This window comes from Phyllostomus discolor, chromosome 2 (assembly GCF_004126475.2).
Source record: "Phyllostomus discolor isolate MPI-MPIP mPhyDis1 chromosome 2, mPhyDis1.pri.v3, whole genome shotgun sequence".
In the NCBI taxonomy this organism is placed as follows: Eukaryota; Metazoa; Chordata; class Mammalia; order Chiroptera; family Phyllostomidae; genus Phyllostomus; species Phyllostomus discolor.
The window spans coordinates 146535443-146557543 of NC_040904.2; positions in this window are offsets into that span (position 1 = coordinate 146535443).

Consider the following 22101-nt stretch of genomic DNA (forward strand, 5'->3'; position numbering starts at 1 on the left):
ATAGAAAATGTGTGTAGGGAATTCAAAGCTATATAAAAATGATTTTGGTTCTCAATTTCATTTCTCTACTGAATATGAGAAAATTGCAAGAATCATGTAAAAATGCAGACATTCACACACTTGAGCTAAAAGGTAATGTTACAAGGATCATTTCCAAATGGAGATAAAAACAAGAGAAGAATCCTTCATCCTGAGTCCCATTAGGAAATGTGGCTGAGAAGCATGGTTTCTTATTACTTCTTCTGTTTGCTTAAAGAAGCAGACACACATCTACAGAGCATTTTTAGAGAGGGCAAATGTGGCAGGGATGTATCAAGTGACTGGGGTATGGTCTAGGCATGTGAGGAATTCTAATACAGGTATTTGGACAGTCTTATGAATTCAGTTCTTGTTTGGGAGCCAAAACAGGAGCTCATTAGCAACAGATTTTAATGCCAGGAGAAAGATGCAGGTTCAGTTCCCAATGTCACCTCTTCAGGCTATTTGGCACACATTATGTAGTAGAGGTTGCCTAAAAAACACAGAAAGCTGAAGGCCGGGAAGAATGACCTGTCGCTCATCAACAATTCTGCTAGCCAAGAATGATCAGCATGTTGATGGGCCCTCTGATTAGCTATTCATGTGGAGATGTACCATTATACAGCATGTGTGTGCATAAAGCAAGAAGGTATAAAGTTAAGTGTGGGAAATAGATGGGCAAAATGCCTTTTGTACTTGGCCAGTTCTAGGTAAACATGAGGGTGATTTATCTAGTCTACCTGCAAATAAGAAATGATTTCAAGCCACTAAATTACCCATTCTTAACTCATATAAATAAAATAAACTCCTAATTAAAAACAACAGTTTATTAATTTTGCTTGGTAAATTATTAAAGGATTTTTTATTTTGGTTATTATACTTTGTTAATTTAAATCTACAATGTCAGTAACTTTATATGTGATGTAGTGCTGCTTTTAATGGTAATGTCTTTTCAATTTCTTAAAATATTTTTGATGGTATTTTTCCACATTAAAAAAAGCTTGCTAGAACAAAGTAGTAGAATCTTGAAATGAGACATTATTAACTTTATAAACAGTATGAGATAAAATAGAGAAAATGGAACAAAAAAGTAAAAAGAAATTTTTGATAAGACGTGATAGCATTCAGACCTGTGTCAAAAAGTGTGCTAAGCCAGTGGCTTGTCAGGTCCATTCAATTAATTCTTAAAAGAGACCTAATGTTGTGTGCAAATTTTTGAGTAAATACTTATTTGTTTATTTTTATGAAGTAAATGAATTATAGCTTTCATAGCATTTTTAATACAATCCTAAGTAGCTTCATGATCAAAATTAGTCAAAACTCCCCTCTCCTGCCCTGGCTGGTGTAACTCAGTGGATTGAGTGTGAGCCTGCGAACCAAAGGGTTGCAGTTTGATTTCCAGTCAGGGCACATGCCTGGGTTGCAGGCCAGTTCCCAGCAGGGGGCGCATGAAAGGCAACCATACACTGATGTTTCTCTCCCTCTCTTCTTCCCTTCCCCTTAAAAAACAAAATTCCCCTCTCCCTCTAAACACAAAAGGTTCATATGAGTTTTGCCAAACTTTCAATAAACTATATCATCTATATATTATACAAATTGTTTCAAAGCCTTAAAATAGAGAAAACATACCCAACTTATTTAGGGGGCCAATTTAAATTTGACATTATAATTAAATAAAGAAAGTACAAAAAGGTAATTAGAGACCAATATTTCTTTGGATTTCACATGTAAAAGAAGAGGTTTCCACAAAGAATTCAACAGTATAAAAATCAATGAAATGCTAGCTGCTGTAATACATAAAATCCCAAATCTCAGTGGTTTAATACACAGAAGTTTTGCTTTTTTAGATAAATGTAGTGGCAGGTTGGGTATAATAACCAAGCAGTGATTAAAGAGCCCAGTTTCCACCATCCGTTAAGAGGTAGATTCTTTCAAGGTCGTGCTGGCTGTGACTTTCAGCCAACAGACGACGGAAAGTGAAAGAAATCATAATTCAGTGTGGAGAGGAAGGAGAGATTGTTCATTGAATGATGTTATCACAATAGTTATTAATATTAGAAAATAACATTAAATCCTTACATACTACCCATAGCAAAATCAATTACTATAAGACTATCAGTAGAAATTTAAATCAGACCCCAGTTTCTTAAGGCTTGGATAGGGAAAGTGTACAGAATCACTTCCAGTGTATTCTATGGATCAAGTGACCACAGAAGCCAGATTCATAGTAGGAAGATTGTAGATCACACATCTGGATGAGAAGAGTGTCAAAGACTTTGGGGCTACATTTGAAAACTGCTACAAGTGTCTCCTGCTTTTCTGGCTAAATTTTCCTCTTTACAAAGAGAAACAGTGCTTAAATTAAGGGAGTAGAAAAAGCAACAACAGAGTCAAGGCAGGGGTTCCGTGATACAAAAAAATGCAAACCTCATAATAAGGACTATCCTTTTTTCCTTTCAATTTCACTTTTTTTCAAGTATACAATCATATACTTTATATAGTGTTCCCCTCAATATTTAGTACACCACTGGCAGTATACATAATTATCTCAATATTATTGACTATATTTCCTAAGCTTTACTTACATCTCCATGATTATTCTGTAACTACTGATTTGTACTTTTTAATCCCTTCACCTCTTTTACCCAGTCCCCTAACCTCCCTCCCTCCTGGCAACCACCATTGCATTCTCTGTGCCTAGCGGTCTCTTTTAACTTTGTTAATTTATTTTGCTTTTTAGATTCCACATATATAGTGAAATCAAATGGTATTTGTCTTTATCTGGCTGGCTTATTTCACTTAGATTAATACTATCCAGTTACATTCATGCTGTCACAAAGGGTAAGATCTCTCTCCTTTTTTTATGACAAGTGGTATTCCATCATGTAAATGTACCAACACTTGTTTATCCACTTGTGTATTAATGGGCACTTGGGTGGCTTCCATATCTTGGCTTATAAATAATGCTGCAATTAACATAGGGGTGCATATATTCTTTCAAATTAGTTTTGTTTTTAAAATAATTGTTGGGTCACAAGGCAGATTTATTTTTCATTTCTTGGGAAAACTCCATACTATTTTTCATAGTGTCTGTACCAATCAGCACTTCTACCAAGAGGACATGAGGGTTCCCATTTCTCCACATCCTCTCCAACACTCGGCATTTGTGGATTTATTGATGATAGTCATTCTGACAGGTATGAGGTAATCTTTCCTCATGGTTTTAATTTGGATTTCTCTGACAATTCGTGATGTTAAGCATCTTTTCGTGTGTCTGTTGGCCTTCTGTATGATAAGGGCTATTTTTATCAAAATATTTTTGGGGAACTGTTTCTATATTTAACCTTTAGGAAAGACCTGAAATATTAGTTACATCTAGAGCAAAGTCATTAGAAAACCAGTATAATGCACATGGATAGAAACAATTTTAACTCCTGACAGCCATGTGTTTTGTTTTAAATAAGTTGCTTTTGCAAGATTTTCATGACTCCCCATTTATGACAATAATTTTACTTTTGGAAATTAAAGAAATAGATAACAAATTATTTTACATTTCAAACATAAAAATATTTTAAACACAGAACACATATTTCATTATCCTGTGCAACACCTGCTCTTCACTCAGTTAAATTGCACAGCTATGTATGCTAAATCAAACATTGGACAATAGACCTAGAAGATAGAATATAGAGAAAAAAATGTCCTTGTTTGCCATTATATGTATGCATGTTAAAATAAGCATGCAAATATCTAAAAAACAAACAAACAAACAAAATAAAAAGAAACAATAGGCCATCCTTTGGTAAAAGAACATTTTTGAGCTAAGGAGTTTGTGAATTTCATGCTCATTCATAATGTACTGCAAAAATCCCAGAAATGTTAGATTCTAGTTTGCATATAAAGAGAAATAGATTTTATTTTCTGATTGAAAGGTACATCAAAAGAGTTATGATTAATGATAGTGTTGAAAGAGAATCTGGTATGTTTTTCCCCTGAGAAGTCATTTGAATTTTGTCTGTGCTACATGGGTCTTGTAGTTATTAGATTTTAACATCTATCCAACTACTCATCTAAGTTGTTTATTGCAAATTATATGAGCCCTGGTTGTTGTCGCTCAGCGGATTGAGCACTGGCCTGTGAACCAGAAAGTTGCCAGTTTGATTCACAGCCAGAGCACATGCCTGAGTAGAGGGCCAGGTCCCCAGTTGGGGGTGCATGAGAGGCAACTAATCAATCGATGTTTCTCTCTCACTCTTTCTCTTCCCTTCCCCCTCTGTCTAAAAATAAATAAGTAAATAAAAGTGAAGAAAGATAGATATGTGAATCTTATAAAATGACCTAGCAATTGTTCCTCCCACTTTTTCCCTATATACTGGAATACTTTGTGTTAGGATGGCATTTTTCTTTTTTAAATTTTTGTAAAATTTGCCAGCAAAGCCACCTGACCTTATATAATAAGCTTTATGTAAGCATCTTAATTATTAATTCAGATTCCTAATAAGTATTCTGAATGTTATAATTTTCTATAAATTTGTCTATTTCATTTTAATATTCACATTTATAAAAATAAAGTTGATAATAGTATCCTCTCTATCCTTTTTAATGTCCATAAAATGTAATGCCTATATGTAGATTCTATTTATGATATTGGTGATTTGTGTCTTATTTCTCTTTTTTTGTTGATCAATTTCATCAGATATTTACTAATCGTTAGAGACTGCCTGGTTAACTTTTTTTTAACTCTCAATTTCAAATTTAAGTCACAAGAGAGACAAACAAGAAGGATCAAGATAAATGTCTCTCTTTCAAGACTCAAAACCTCAAAATAATGTGTTGAATTTGGAGTAGACTTATCTTAGTCCAGTTCCATATTTTGTAGTCAGATAAAATTTATCCAAGATTTTTGTCTTCAATCGCCTTTCAGCCTTATTTTTTTATTTTATTCTACATTGTCATAGTGAGAAATTCACTATTTTCTTTGTTCATTTTATTTTTCCATAGTTGGATGAAACTGCCTTTTAACTATTATTCAAATGAAATTTTAAAGCAAATCCTATGCATTTTTTCCCCACAAATGGCAATTTGGGTTAAGAGATAGGATATAGTATCCAGACAATGTGGGGCAGAAGACTAGTATAGGTAAGTGGCTGGTGTCAGGGACTTTTCAAGAAGGATATCACCATATCATGATTGGCCAGTAAAGCATGGCAATTAACAGTTTAAAAGCTGTCACTGTTCAGAGTTCCAGATATATGTTTCTCTGCGTGAAGCAGCAGGGTAGGAAACATTAGGGGACTAACTGCAGCTTCAGAATGGTAGAGTATAGGTATTGACAAGAGAGAAAACCAGGGTTTCAGGTGTGGGGGGGACTAGAGAATTTTTAAGGCAGGAAATTTAACGAGTGACCTTGGCACGGAAGACCAAGGATATTTTCCTGTTGTAGACCCATTCCCAGGATCAAGGAAGAAGCATAATTTCTTGATTTGGCCTGTCTGGTCAGAGGCAGATTGGTAGCAATGACAACTTGTTGCTGACCATCTGGCAGTGAATTACACCCTGTCTGTCAAGGGAGAATTTTGGGTCTGGAAGCGAGGGCATGGCTGATCTTAGTGCAAGAAGTCTGGTGAAAGGCAGGTAGCCAGATCCTGATGCCATGAACAGTTGGCCCATTTCATATCAATTCCTATTCGTAGTCTTTAATTATATTCTTTAGTTAGGGGCATTAAAACTTTCTAGTAATAGGTCCCCCTCTTGTTACTAAGGAGAACACTATTAGTGAATTCTCTCTGTTCCTTACTAAGCATTATTAACAGTAGATTAAATCTAAGACAATTTTGATTTCTCAAAGCTTACATCTACTATGCAGGGACTTACCTATTTAAATATTTATTCCACCCATTTTAAAGTAGGGGTCACATCTACAGCAGAAAATTCAAGGTATTGTTAAACTTGAAATATTGCCTTGCTACCCAAACTTCACATTTAAAATGTTTCTTTTAAAGAAAAAATCCATTAACATTTCTTAAATGATATTTTCAATAACTGCCATATTTCATATTCTTTCACAGAGATCCTATCAGTCTGCCAAAGCATATTTTTATTTATTATCATTGCCTATTTAGAACAAATGCTAATATTTTAATGTCAATTTTTTCTTATGCAACACTATTTTCTGAAAAAAATGGTAAATTATTTCATAAACACTAATTTTAAAATAAAGTATGCACTAACATTTTTGTAGTCTAGAATGCAACTACAATGTTGGGTAGGATAGGGTGGTAATTGGAATATCACTTGTACTTCACCTACAAGCTCCTGTTCTGAATACACGGTGCTACTCTCTTTCAGTTTTTATATTAGTCTGTTGACTTTGCAATCTGAAAGCACTTGATCTTTAATGATCTGTAGCACATCTGTATGCATAATACAATCTTCCAAACTCCTCAACAATACAAAAACATTAGGCATGTATCATGAGGCTCTTTTAATACGTTTTCCATGCAACAGTGCTTTTCCAGAATGCAACCAATTTTTGCATGAAAAATAAGATTTCAGTGTGTGGGGATAATCAAGTAGTTATGCTGAACTAATGAGCTTCTTTTCTCTCTGACAGTCCTCAGAAACAGTAATTGGGGAATTTAATCATTCCTTAGTTCCAGGAATGATCAATTCTCTACCTTTGGTCATTAGGAAAGGTTTCTTTACCCTGGAGTATCCTGGCTGGGCAAGCTCATTAGCAAAGCTGCGCTCCAAACCATTGAGGCAGGTTAGGAAGAAGCTAGGAAAAATATCTTGGCAAGTGGAATGGGGAAACTGAGACAGGTAGTTAAACAGCCAAGCAATTTAGAGCCAGATCATAAGGTTGTATCTTTCCTAGACAAGGACACCTAGGAGCAAATGGTTTACATATTCCAGCCTGTTCCAGGGTAGACTGGCCTCTGTCTTGGTCCCTTTTTGGTGACGTCTTTTGAAGGTGAAACTGACCAGAGAATGATCCTGATTCATTCATGTTAATGAATCAGCATACTAAAGAACACACCTGGAAAACTCATGAATAGTCTATTGAGATCCACTCCTGAGACCACCCCTAAAATTCCTGCCTTTAGAAAACAGATAAAAACTCTTAAGACAAAGAACCCAGTACATGCTTTCTCTAGAGCACACCTGAGCTTTCCCTACCCCCAGCTTCTTTCCTCAGGTGTGTATCTTTGCTTTCTTTCTCCTAAACCCTAAGTGTCTTGAAAAGAACTTGCAATCAGCAGAGCAGTAGGCAGCATCAGCTCATCTCCAGCTAACCCCCTAAACCTGTCTCCAAGGGCTCTCCTTTTGCCTCTGTAACTTGTTTCCTGAGTCCATGCAGCCCAGCTGGCTCACTTCTCTGCCTCTGTGGCTTTCTTCCTAAAGGGCCAAGGCAGCCTTGCCTAGGCTCCCTCCTGTTGCCATGACCTTGCTTCTTCTCTCTTAAGCCCTTACTTTGTTTCACTATTCCCAACTTTAATAAACGTACTCTCAAAATTACCTGGGGCTGTATTATAAAATCTTTCCTGTGTGAAGTCAAGAATCTATGCATTCCAGACTATGACAAGGCAGACCCGTCTTAGTACCAGTCCCTTTCCAGTGACACACTGATTGCATTATATGAAATCATAGACCGTCTACTCCTTTGCATAAAAGTGTTCATTGAAACACACAATGTAAATTGATTGTGTCCCCTTGCTACTGTTATTTTTATAACATAAATTAATCTGAAAAGATGTTATTTTCTTCTTCACTACATAAAGCAAAATTAAAATTGAAAAAATAATAATCACAGGAAAGTGCTAATGCCCTAGCTGAGATAACTCAGGTTTATTTCTTTAGACAACATTTTTTTCCTATGACTTAGAACAGCATTTTAAGAATTATACTGTTATCATTTTTATTTATTTATTTGTTGGTTGGTTGTTATTTATTTATTTATTTTTAAAGAGAGGGGAAGGGAGGGAGAAAGAAATGGAGAGAAACATCAATGTGTAGTTGCCTCTCACAGGCCCCTGACTGGGGACTTGGCCAGCAACCCAGGCATGTGTCTTGCCTGGGAATCGAACTGGCAACACTTTGGTTCACAGGCCGGCACACAATCCACTAAGCCACACCAGCCAGGGAAGAATTATATTGTTATCATTTTTAGATATTCCACCTCTCTTTCTGCTTATCTCAGGTCCTGACTGTGTTCCAAAACTCAGTCTTGATGTTCCATAATCATACTAATCCCCTTTCTGCATTTGGAAAGGAATTTAAAAAGGGAAAGGGACAGCCTGTAAAATTCATTTAGACTAATAGCATATTTGTTTAGCACTGAAGGACAACATTCTTATTATGAAAAGATGGTTTATCTTCCTCCAATATGACAAATCAGCTGGTGAAAAAGTGGCAAATCTTTCACCTTTGGCTATTTTTCTCTGAGACCCTGGCCTATTTCTTACAGTTGTGGTTTCTTATTTCTTTCCCTTTCTCAATTTCACTTCTTTTGTAGTTCTCTATATTCATAATCAAAAGAATGAAAATTTAGGTGTTTTCTGTGTATACTCAATATCAGAAAGGCACTATTTTTTAGGGTGAACATAAGTCTTACCTTCAAATCTGTTTAGAGATTATAAAATATTATTACTATTATTTTTAATATGTCTAATTCTGAAGCAGCACACTTGAAAAAAAGTTTGTGCCTTTTTTTTTGGCTTGTTGGGGGCACCCAGAAAATAAGAGTAAGCTGATTTAAAAAAATCTCAAAAAGGCATGATTATTTTAAAGCAAGAAAAAATTACCAAATGAATAAAATTGTCCTCCTATTTGGTAATGGCCAATAATGTAAAAACCACACACACACACAAAGAAAATTAACGCACCAAAAATATATTTTCTGCAAGGTTCTTAACAGCTATTGAATTCACTCTTAGGACTGAAGCATTAAATCATCCTAAACTTATCTTTCTGACAATCAGGAAATCTTCACATTTTAGCTGGGTCTTTAGCACAGAGATCTAGTTACTGACAGGTTGCTTTCTTGTAGCAGCATAAAGTTTAATGCACTGTATAGCACATTGTTGAAAATGAGCCAAGATTGACATGGACTTGGCAGACACATTCTGGAGCTCCTAGTGCCTACAAGATGTCTTTACTAGGTGAAAACAAATAAGAATCGAAATCCTCTCCAGCTTCCAGAGATAAAAGCTTCCTAGGAATTGCTGAGTGTTAGATTGCTGTCCTAAAACTCATCATTTTGTGCTTTTGTTCCGAGTTGTGTTTTTGTTGCAGTTGGCTCCCTGCCTAGGAACTTACTGAGTCTTGCTGGGCTACCCAGGATGAGCAGGTGCTATGAGAGGCCGCCAGTTGACATGACAGTAGCCCAGAGAAGTTCAGGGTTACCTTTGCCACAAGGGGGTGGTGTACATCTTTGGAAGGCAGTGTTACAATTTGATATGCCCACCTCTACCTCCCCTTTTAACTAGGTCTGTCTTTTCACGTCTCACTTTTCCAAAGAAAGAAATCCAATTGTCATTCTACAAGCTTATATTACAGTGGCACTTTATTCACTTTAAACATGTCAAAAATAATGAGTGTGACCATCTTGAGGGGAAGATATTCAATAGACTTGAAGTCAAAATGTTTAGAAAATGTCCCCTTAAATCCCACAGATAAGACATGGAATGTCTATGTAATCAAAGGAAAAGGAATTAACTAAAGGTTAATATTTATTCACAAATATTTATGTCATTAAAATTGCAAGAATACTGTTATTTCATTTATGAATATTTCATTGAAGAGACTGTTATTGAATCTCTTAAATATTAAGGATTAGTGGACCAGAGACAAAGCCCTGATTTCATGGAGCTTAAGTATGAGTGGGAAGGACAAAAATTGAGTATCCAGCCATGGAATATGAAAAATAGAGACATTTATTTATTTTTTAAAGATTTTATTTATTTATTATTAGAGGGGAAAGGAGGGAGAAAGAGAGGGAGAGAAACATTAATGCGTGGTTGTCTCTTGAGTGCCTTCTACTGGGCACCTGGTCCACAACCCAAGTTTGTGTCCTGACTAGGAATTGAACCAGCAACCCTTTGGTTCACAGGCTCGTGCTCAATTCACTGAGCCAAACCATCCAGGGCAATGAAAAATGGGGACACTTATTAAAGAAGATACAAGTTACAAGAAACATTGTACGTAGGCCATGATGCCCCAGTCCCCTTCAAAGTAGGCACCTTAGGACCTCACACAGTTCTCCCAATTGCCATCAGCTGCCCCATCGTATTTTCCTGAATGTCATTGACAGTCTGAATCTCTTCCCTTTCAAAGGTGATTTTAGTTTTGGGAAAAGCCAGAAGTCACAGGGTGCCAAATCTGGGCTGTAGGGGGGCTGATGTCACTAGGAGTCACCTGGGTGATTTGATGTTTCACCAAAATATTCTCCACAAAACATGAATCATAAGTGAACAAACACACTGTCATGATGAAGCTGCCAGTAACCAGTTGCCCACAGCTGTGGCCTTCTGAATCATCCAAATAGTTGCTGCAGAGGAATGTTCAAGCTCAATGCAAAATTGGATGCAGATTTGTGGCTCTGCTCACCCAGCCATTTTGAATGCGATGGTCACACAGTACACATGCTCACTCAATCGAATCTACCGCTCCCACTGTCTAGTACAGTGAAGTCATCATTGTTCACCCATGTGTGTTCCAGTCCACTTTCCTTGGCTGCTGGGTTACACTGATGTCAAGCAAACTGTTTTCATTATATTAACAATGGCTGGACATTTTCCAGATAGACCTAGTTTATACATCAAATAGATAGGAGGGAATATAAGTCAGCTTAAAGAGATATTCAGGGACAAGGGTAGTGCTCTTCAGATAAGGTGGGTAGGTAAGGCCTACATGAATCATATAATACTGAGTTTGTGTAAATTGAATGGTATTTATTCATTCATATATTTATTGATTGCCCATATATAATGCAAAGCAGGTGTTTATTTACTACATAATCTCTGCTACTTACATTCTTCAGGCATTAATTCTCTGGTACAACATAGAGATTATGATCTTAGGTTTTCATATCATACATCTGTATTTGTATCTTATATATAGTATGATATGTAATGGGAAATTAATTTCTCTAAGTCTCAGGCTTCTTGTATATAAAATAATATTTGTCCCATGGATTTATTATGTGTATAAATGAGCTAACAAATGAGAACCACCTAACATAATGCTTAGAACATATTCACACTTATTAAATGTCAATTATTAATATTAAAATCAATGCATAGCAAGATCTTTCAAGTTAAAAATAAAATATCAATTACATAATTGTAAGAACACTGTTTTTTGGTTATTAAAGTCTTTTGTTTATTTTAGTGGTAGTATTTTAAAAATTAATAGTTACAGACTGCAATAAGCAAAAGAAACATTTATAGCTATTTTGACTTTCCTACAAATGAAAACAAGTCAACCATGAGGTCCCATTTCTAAGATTTACTAGGTCAAGATAGCACAATGGCTCAGGGAATTCTTTCTGGATTTCTTTTCTCCAGGTAGTCTCTGTTTAGGGGTGGGGAGAGAATAATATGGATCATCCTGCCATTAGCAAGGAGAGGGTGGTCTGTATTTCTTTTTTCCTGAAACATCTATACACTCTGCTACAGTCTTTAGTCAACAAGATCCTGACTGAGTCTTCCTTGTTTCAATTTCAGCTTCTGCCAACATTTCTGTCCTCATTTGAGGGTAGACAGGAACCCTCATCTGCCTTCCCTGAGCTACACAGAACTCTGAGGCCACTCTCAGGCCCAAGGTCATGGTAGGCCGCAGATAAAATGTTTACATTCCCTCTGTATGACATGCTCAGAAGGGAAGATGAAGTCCACATACAGGGATTCCTCCTATAATTCAGGAGGTTTCTGTAGCTACCCTGGGACCTACCTAGGGTTTTGGCCTCTAGATGGGGCAGGTGTGTTGACTCTTCTCAAACAACTATCTCTGAATCATTCCCATCAAATCTCTTTCAACCTTGACCAGTTCTCAAGAGTGCAGTATTATTATCTGAAGGGCTTTTAATCCATAGGTGGCAGAGCTCTAGTTCTGGAGCTTCTGACTCAGTAGGCCCTGACTGTGGCCTGATAACTTGAATTCTTTAATGCTTCTAAGCAATGCTGACACTGCTGGTCCAGGGTCAGTATTGAGGGAACCACTCACCTGGATAGATCCTTATTTACTTTGGGTCTGGATGACCGTCATGATGAATTTTTCTTTCTTTATATTTCATAATATAAATTGTATTTCTGATTCTTCTAAAACTGGCTATGCATTTAAAGCCAAACTTTTGGAATTCTAGGAAATCCTTTTCTCTCTCACCAAAGCCCAGTTCTTCCAAATCAAAAGCTCATTGTCTTTCAGACCTGTACTTTTCTCTTTTTTCTCACTGTATTTTTTCTGTTTTCAAACTAAGGTTAATGAAATGCAAGACCAAGAGGAAGAACATATTTTTTTAAATATCAAATATACTTTTAAATTTTGAATAAATAACACATCTGCGTGAACTTGAAAAGTATCTACTGTTTAGGTATTCTCTATTCTAGCCTCCGATTGCTAATTATGATTTAGTCACAAAGCAGTCTTCCAAACTCTGGAGGTATCATACTGTTTTGCAATTATGCTCTGTTAAATAACGCTTAGGCAGATTACAAGTACTTAGCTAAGTTAATATGAGCAACCGTTTACAATCTGTTAGATTCTGCTTATGGTAATTTTTAAGAGATTATGTTGGATGTACAAATAAGCTAGCTGAACCTGCTAAATGAAAGCGCATGCACTTAATCCCTTTTCTCTTACCGCATTTAAATTAGACTAGAGGAATTGCTCTTTTTATAGCATGTCCCTAAGAGTTGAAACAGACACCTGGCCATCGAGGGCGCTGTTGTACATAAATGGCCCCACACAGACACACACTCATCTGTGTGCACTCAGACGTTTTGGGTAAACTGCAATGAGACAAAATCAGATACAACACTTGTGTGTGAGAGCTTGCTCATATAATTTATATGAATAAAATAATGTATTATTCGAACTTCCAATTTTCCTAGCTTCAAGCAGACTAGACAATGTACTTGATTTAAGTTTTTAATTACACTTTTTTTAAGCAACTTCAATTTTAACTGAAAATTTATTATAAAGTCTCTTTTGATTACTGGGGTTTCAGTGTGACATTTGGGTTATGCGTGTTGTGTGTGTGTGCTTGGTGGCTTCACAGTTTTTCAGACAGGCTCACTGAGCTGCGCAGGTCTGTGGGGACCCTTGGTCTGCAATGACACTTGGTTTTTGAGTGGCGTTTACACCTGTATGGGATATCAACATCATTAACATGCTTTAATTTTTAAAACTGATTGTGATAGTTGGAGATGGGGCTAAAGGGCTAGTATATGTTCTGAGGCAGACAATCATGAAAGCTGCCCTCTGCTCAGCAGGTGTGGTTGTTATTTCCAGGGTATGCCTTTGTATTTGAAGTGCTGTCTCTTGTCTATTTGTCTCTGTAATATAGATCAACCAAGACACATTTTTTTTCCAAAACGGTATCAGCTTATCTCTGATTCCTCCCTGCCAGCTGCCTGTTCCTATTTCTATTTATTTCAAGCAATCAACAATTCTTCTACAGTTGTACAGCCTGAGTTTCTGTGGTCTAGTATTTCTTTTGGCTGGAAAATGTATTGGCTTCATGTGAAAGCAGGTCTAGTAAGCACGGCTATAATACCACACAGCTAAAATGGATGCATTTTGGTCCAAGATCTTGATGATTTCAACTCTATTTTGCTAATGGAAGACATTAACACAGTGCTTGCCAATGAATTCTGTCCAAGCACTGAACAAAGAAAATGATAGTGTTCAAAGACTCTATGCTCTGAGCACGTATTTTCCTTCAAGGACTCTATGCTTAGACTCTGTGTTACTCTTCATTGCCTCTCATGGGTGCCACTTCTATTGGAGATTTCTAATTTTACCTGCCCAACAACCATTTCCTTTTCATTTGATAAAAGCACCATGCCTTTCTATTGGAAGATACATCTTTCCTCAATCTTTCCACATTATTTAAAGGAGGCTGGTCAACATGTGATCCAGAGGTTACCATTTGGGGCATTTCAATCTCCTCATTACCTCAGCCAGACCAGCAAGATCCTTTAAGTAGATTTTACTGTCAATAAAAAAAAGGAATTGCTTTGTGTGATTTCAAAAAAAGGACATTTAAACTGATAAAATCCATCCTGGCATCACTAGTTATCACTTTATACTACTTGTGGTAGAGGAGAGCTGCTTAAAAATAAAGTCAACAAAGATAGAAATAAAGCATGGGTGAAGAGTAACTGTTAGAGAGCTATTCTTGAATATCTCACTTGGACGCCTCTATCAAGCCATACCTAAAGTGGCTTCTACTCTTAGACTTCTCTGCTATACCTATCAAATGCTTACTTTTGCTTGCATCAGTTTGAATTAGGTTTCTGACACCCACAACTAAGGTTTATATTGTAAACTGCGTTGATTAAAACAGATTCTCTAGTTCCAAACATGGGCATTGATAATGACAAAATTAACAAAAGCTTTATCAAACCATAAACTTCAGGATACAATGAGTTATCCCATGATAAATTAGTAGCCACTCAGTTTAACTGGTATTAATACCTAACCTTTCACCTGTTGGGCTACTGACAGACCACTTGATGTGATATGCATGTGCACTCAAATAAGGGAATTGCTTGCTTCTTTCTTTTAATCTTTCATTTTTTGTTATGTCCTCAGTTATCCAAGTATCATGCTTCTACTTTGGTTCTATAGTGTTTAGTGACATTTTTTCTTTTATTAAGCCAGCCTTCTTTAACAGGAAGCTGGCATGTAAATATAACAGCGTAGTGGAGACTGATGATGAGCTCTGGAAGTTAACAGAATGCAATGACAGCTCTGAACCCTGTAGGTCAGGAAAGAGTCGCTGCCAAGTGTGGAATTTGCCCAGCAAGACCTTGGTTTTCAGGATGATTGTCATTTCATTGTATTAGACTGAGCTTTTAAACAATCCATAATTTATTGCATGTCTTCTTGAGTGTGTGCTTCCAGGGCACAGTCAGCAATGTAAAGACTTTCCCAAATAACTTTATCAGGGTCTTCAGTGTATGCCTGTGAATGCCAGGCATGGGAGAATTTCCCCTACTCTTCAAACTCCAGATCACAGGCCTTTTGTTTTATAACTGATCAGGGTAGAAAGAGGGGGCTGGAAAGAGTCAATTTTGCCTCCATGCCTCTGGCTCTTTTAATGCACACAAGAACTGACAGTTTTACTGACTGGAATATTTTCCCAATATGCAGAGATAGTGTACAAGACCTCAGAGTCCTCTGAATGAATAATATTCTAATCCCGGCTCTCCTGTTTACTATCTGGAAGGTCTTGGAACTTAGCTTCCTCACATGTAATCTGAAAATAATTGGGTGATTATTATTGTGAAATTAGATAATCTTGATTAGTCAGCAAAGTATAATTTATTACTATCACTATATTATCACACAATGTGAAACTAATAATTTAAAATGAGTCCAATTCTCAGGCAAAGATATTTTTAGTAATAACTTCTAATATGTGTGATTCAATAAAAAATGTTCTTGGTTCATACATGCTGTATCATGAAATTATTTGCCTGAGGTTACTACTTGATATATATTTTCTGCCTGACCTCTCCTTCTTTTCTTCCTATATGAATACATCATTGCATATTATTGACCATATTTTTCTACTTGTATTTGGTATCCAGAGTGTGAACAAACATAAAATGTTTCCCCCGATGGAAGAAAAGCAAAGGCCCTTGAGACAAATGAATCTCCTGGAGAAAAGGAAGGATGCTCTTCTCTGGAATTCAACAGAGTCATGGAATCAGAGCACACAAGAAGTGATCTATCAGTACAGCCTCAAGGTCACAATTTCCAATTCAGAGAATCACCCAAGAGAGGGTTTCAGAATTAGTAAGCGCTTCTGGGACTGCAGCAGAAAGCAGTTCAGGAGGAAATACCATTTATAAAAGTGAAGAAGCTACAGTGAATACTAATTTTTTCCTCTTTCTGGACACATGACAGAATAAGCTATCATATAAAATGTTAAGTGATAGTAATGACTTATTGGAGGTGTTTAAAATCATTATTATTGGTGATGATGATAAACAGAGTTATCCAGGACAGGAAGGATAAATGAAAATTCACAAAACATAAAAGAAAGAGACCCATGACAATACAAATCTTTTCTTGAAACAAGAAGAAAAAGGAAGAGAAAAATTAATGAGACCTGGATAAGATAAAAAATTAAAATTTTAGTATCAGGAGTTTAGAGGATCAAATTAGGTAAGTTTAATAAAACATACTTAAATACTCTCACTTGGGCAGATATTTATTTATTTGAAAAAATAGTGCTGTTTATAAATAAATAGTACTGAAACTAATATTAAAACTGTTCATAGGGATATGTTATCTTTATACAGAACTTCTCTCTTTTTTCTTTTTTTAAAGATTGTATTTATTTATTTTTGGACAGGGGAAGGGGGACAGAAAGGGAGGGAGAGAAACATCATTGTGTCATTGCTTCTCACACAACCTCTACCTAGGACCTGACTGGCAACCTAGGTATGTGCTCTGACTGGAAATTGAACTGGTGACCCTTTGGTTCACAGGCTGGGGCTTAGTCCACTAAACCACACCAGCCAGGGCCTCTTTTTCCCCCCATAAACTCTTAATGCCATGATTTTAGTCTGTCTCAGAGAGAGTAAGAGGTTTGTCAAGATCACAAAGCAAATGGGTCACAATAGGCACAAGAATTTATGTTTTCTAAATGGTCAACCAAAGCTTCTCCCATAATATTATACCCTATCAAATAGATTTTCCCCAATTTCATAAATATTTGACATGAAGGCTACCATCACAGTAGGCCTTAATGTTACATATATTCATCAATTTCCTACATTGAAGGCATTTTCACTGAAACCAACTAGTAATTACATTACTTAATTTTGTCTCCCTGAACACAAACTGACACTATGGTCTAATATTTTATTATTCTCAGCATTGCAACATTTATAAAATTAGAAAAAGCATGGCTTAATTGACAGTAAGAGTGTGTGATATATTTGGGAAATTAGAATTCTGTTTCATTTGGTCAAAATGGTCTGCTGTGCGTCTTCTTGGTTTGGTAAGCTTCCCTGTGTCATGAGTGCAAAGCAAGGGGTGCCATGTTGCTTCCAGGTTAGGAGACTGTCTTAGAAAGTCATCAGAGTAGGACCAGTTGGGAACTTTGAGAGGGGCAGAGTTGAGGTCAATTTACAAGACTGGGGATATGTCAGGATTTTTAATATTGTAAACACAATAATACTTGTCAAACAGCTATCTCCAGATAGTTAAAATTGTCAGCTTTTTTTACAATCGCTACTTTGCCTGGTAGGTGGCTGACTTCATGAAATCTCCATTAAGTTTATAGACAGAACTGTATTGTGTAATTAAGTGGTATTATAATTTTTCTCTCCTTTTCTAATTGTTCAACTTTGGGAATTTAAAATGCAATTATCCTTCATTGTTGCAACACTGAACTTTTCAAATTATCAACAAGTACACTAAAATAGTATTCTCTATAATTATTTTATATGTATCTTAACTCCTTATTAGTTTACATTTTTCTAGTATATATTATTTTTCTAATGCATCATAGTGCAACTGAGCAAACCAGAGTGCAGCCATGTGGCCCCTTAACACATGACCCAACAATTAGTATCGAAGGAAGCAGGTTTTTATTCACATGGCTCCAAACTTGCAGGGGCTGAGGGCACTCCTGCTCAGAGTCCTCCTCTTCCATGAGACCCAGAACATCCCTTGCTCCCCAAAAGGCTATAAGCCAAAACCATTTCCAGAAGTTCCCCATATCCTTATCTGTCCATCAGCCAGTCACACAAACAGGTCTCCATCCTCCCTGGAGGGAGCACTTGTGCGTTTCAGTCTCCATCCTCTCACAGCAGCTCTCTCCTTCAGGGTCTGGGGTATGGTGTTCTCAGCCTTCATGCAGTGGTTCAGGAAAATATGTGCCGTATTACACTGGGTCATGGTGGGATCCGGGGAGGCCCATGACCCAAGGGAATGACTTGTCTACACATCCTTCAGGAAAGCAGAATCTGCAACTCAGCATTCAGTCACAGTTCAGCTCTAAGCATTTCCCATGAACCTGTGCTTGGTTAGGCAGGTCTCCGCAGCTCCTTCGGCTCTGCTGCGATTTTCTCTAGTCTGACCGTCTCCCCTACCAGACATTGTGATGCTCTCCTGTATCTCTCACCCACTTCGGACGTCTTCTCTTCTCTGCGAACTCTCCCCTCTTTCAGACTGGACTGATTTTAAAGGCTCGGCCCAGAACTTCCTCTGCAACCTCATATCCCAGCCCTCCAATGATGTGTCAGTGTACACCATTTTTGCCAGTTCCCCAGTATTTTCTACCTTCTTTCGTCTGCCATCTTTAGTCAGGGCAAGAGTTCCTAGTGACACAGAGGCATCTGGGGTGGGGAGGGGCAGGGATCTGCCTCCCCTGCCTATGTCAATAGTCACTATTTGCTTTTAAAGTCCCATACACCTTTCACCCTGGGCAGTAGTCCTCTTCCCTTCAGAAAAGGCACTGCTGTTAATGTGCCATTATTATGCAAAGTATTTGAAATGCTGTATCATCCACTTCCCCCTTCCCCCAATCAAGTGTTGTGGGGAATTGCTCTGCTATTTTCAGGAGACCCCCGCTCTGCCCCCTGTTACAACAGCACCGTTCTTTCCATTAAAACTCAGCTCTTTTTCATTTAAATAATTTCCCCAGCCGTTCAGATTCTTCAGTTATTTTTGATCAAGGATTGGTATTTTTTATTTATCTCTACCTTCCAGCATTTTATTATTACAGATTTGAATGTGCACTCATTTATATTTTCCACTGACTGTTTAATGAACATGTTGAATAATACCAATGCACATTTTGATTGATCCCCAGGGACCTTATTGATACATTTATCTTTCAATGACACATAAAATAATTGTAGTTTTCCATTTGCTGGGCTAATTTGTATATTCTTATTGTATCATTATTTGCATGCAATAAAACCTGAAGTAATGGAAGCAGTAATGAAGCTGTCAACTACCTATATTTTTTTAAACTTTCAACTTTTAGAAAAAGAAGAAATTAATGGCTAAACAGTAGGTAGCAAATACTGAGCTTAAAAACCTACTGCTGAGCTCAGCATAAAACCTTTGCTGAGTTGTGGCTCAATTTTGCTTTAGTTCAGTCTCCCCCATCTCCCATAGCCACAATGACAAAAGTTTAAATGGTAAAACTTGGGTAAGCAATATCCTCATCCACACTACTAGGGAAATATGCCACAGACCCTACAGTAACCTAACAAGAACTGGGCCTGCTGGCTTTAGGTGAAGATGGTATCCAGGTAATGTTCTATCCCCTACCTCTAGGAATAGACACATTGTTAAGAAGAAAACCACAGGCCCAAAATAATATTCCTCATGCTGAAAGCCCATGAATCAAACCTAAATTTAATAATTGATCTAATTGCAGTTTCAACTTCTCCCAGAAACATAATCTGAACCAATTAATCTGGAATTTTCTGGTCAAGCAACAGTGAGGTAATTTGTCACAGGGGCCCTCTCCTCCATTGTCTCCCTCCAAGGAAAGGATGTCCCCTAAAATATTTATTTATTTATCTGTTTCCTTCCTTCCTTCTCTCTCTCTCTCTCTCTCCTCTTTCTTTTTGATAATAACTCCCTTGCCTCTCACTTGCTCCTATTAAAACTTTCCATTCTCTACAACACCTTGGAGTGTCCTTGTACTTTCAGGATAGGATGCCTTAATAATATATTACTTAATAAAGACAATTAGATCCTCAAATTTACTTGGCTCTTTTTAAAACAAATTATACACACACGCACACACACATATGTATTATATGTATATATAATCTCCAGAGAAAATAATCAGTAAATCTTTTGGACAAAGAATTATGGAGACCTAGATTCCCATCTCTTCATGAGATAAGGTGAACTTGCTTGCTTAAAATAGGCTGAATCATCTCTGGTTCATAAATTGCATGTTTTGAATACAAAAATTTTCCACACATTTTTGCTGATATATAGTACACCTGGGCACATAATACCTCTGCCTTACATTTAAAAAAATTCTACTTGAACCAGCTCCACAGCAAGTGGATGTTTATATACTAAAGCTATTATTTTATTCAGGACACAAAGTTTAACAGCTAAAAGTGAGTCTTTGACATGTGGACTAAAAATGGGTGATCTAATCATAAATTCCTAAATGGTCAGGTCATGGGTAGTGTTGCCCCAGGCTTGTAACTTTTTTAGTAAAAGATTTATCTTTGCCTTAAGCAAGCTCTGCCCATTGTTTCTGTGCATCTGGGTTAACACACATTTTTGAAATATGCTCAACCACCCTCAGGAGAGCACATAATCTTGTTAAGTATCCTGTAGTCCAATCCCTGCCTTGTTTCTCCCACCACCATATCATCTATTATGGTCTGCCCTTAATTTCCAATGCATAAAAGAAGCTGCAAAACTGTCAATTTTGAAATATTTGAAATCTTGCGTTCCAGCAATTGTCCTCAGTTTTTGTTCAAATAAATTTATAAAAATTCCCTACAGGTTTGGATGCTTTATGCCAAGGGACATTATCATGTCCAAGTTCAGCATTCTATTGCAGTCTGCCCTTCAAAATGTAGGGGAGCAAAATTTGTCACCTCAAAATAGGTCTTCTTGACATAACAATTAGTTTAGGCTGGCTATTTTTAAGAAAAGCAGACCTGGGAGAAACTCTGAAAGAACCCTTTGTAAAAGAGATTTACCTTTGTGTATGAAATCTCCATTTGTACAGGTGTCTCCCTGTCTGCACAAAGAAGAGGAGGATGACCTCATCTCTGGAAACTGATATCCTTGCCGAAGACAAAGACTAAAATCTGCATAACCACCTTATTTTTAGTTACTGGGCTTTTCCCGGTATCTTCCTAGAACTCACTAGCCCCTCCCCCAACATCCTCTTTTGCCTTTAGCTGAGGGCTCTATTTAAAGTGATGGCTTTTGTCATTTTAGTGTTATTCAGGTTCCTTGATTTCTGCCATGTATACATGTTTTTAAACTTTTGTGTGTCTTTCCCCTGTTAATCCACTTTATGTCAAAGAACCGAAAAGGGTAGTTCTTTCTTTCCCTAAAGAAGCTACCATTTACTCTTTACTTCTACTACCTCTACTCCAGTGGTTGCTACAGTTTTACTTCCCTAAGAAACCATTAAGACAGTGCCCAAAATTTGCAGTCTCTGATGTTGGCCCTTCATTTTTATGGCCTATTCCTGTACAAATATTAAACCTTAGCCACCATGATCAAGAAACTTGAGGAACTTTACCAAACAGGATTTATTTGGAATCCATCCCTGAAATAAGAACAACAAAGATATTTAACAAAAATCCAAAATTAAAACACCAAGTGTGATTTGCTTATTTCAACAAGTATGAATATGAAGTGGTAGTGAGGATAAAGAAATTGTTTCTTAAATGATGAAAATAAAAGAAGGAAAACCAATACATACATGTTTGCTAGCTTAGATGAAATTAAAAGGGGGTAGAATAAAGGGAGATGTTCAAAGAATACTTGAAATTTCAATTATAGCATACAAACTACTATGTATTATCTTGGCTATGTTGTATAAGCAAATCAATTCCTGGTTACATCATTTTCAAGATGGCAGCTATAAACCCTGAGCAGCTCCTGGGGTTTAGAGGGAAAACTAGATACAAAGCCCCTTGTGCACTATTAATAAGTGGCTGTAAAATGTGAGCTGCTTACCCACCACTGTCCCAGGGCAGTGAATATTTCTCCACCTATTTAGATGAATAACATAAACCACAATATGAGGTGGGCATGACCAGGAGATAAAGTGAAATAGATTCCAAAGAACGAGGAAGACAACAAGTCTGAAATCTGAAGAAAGGACATATATAG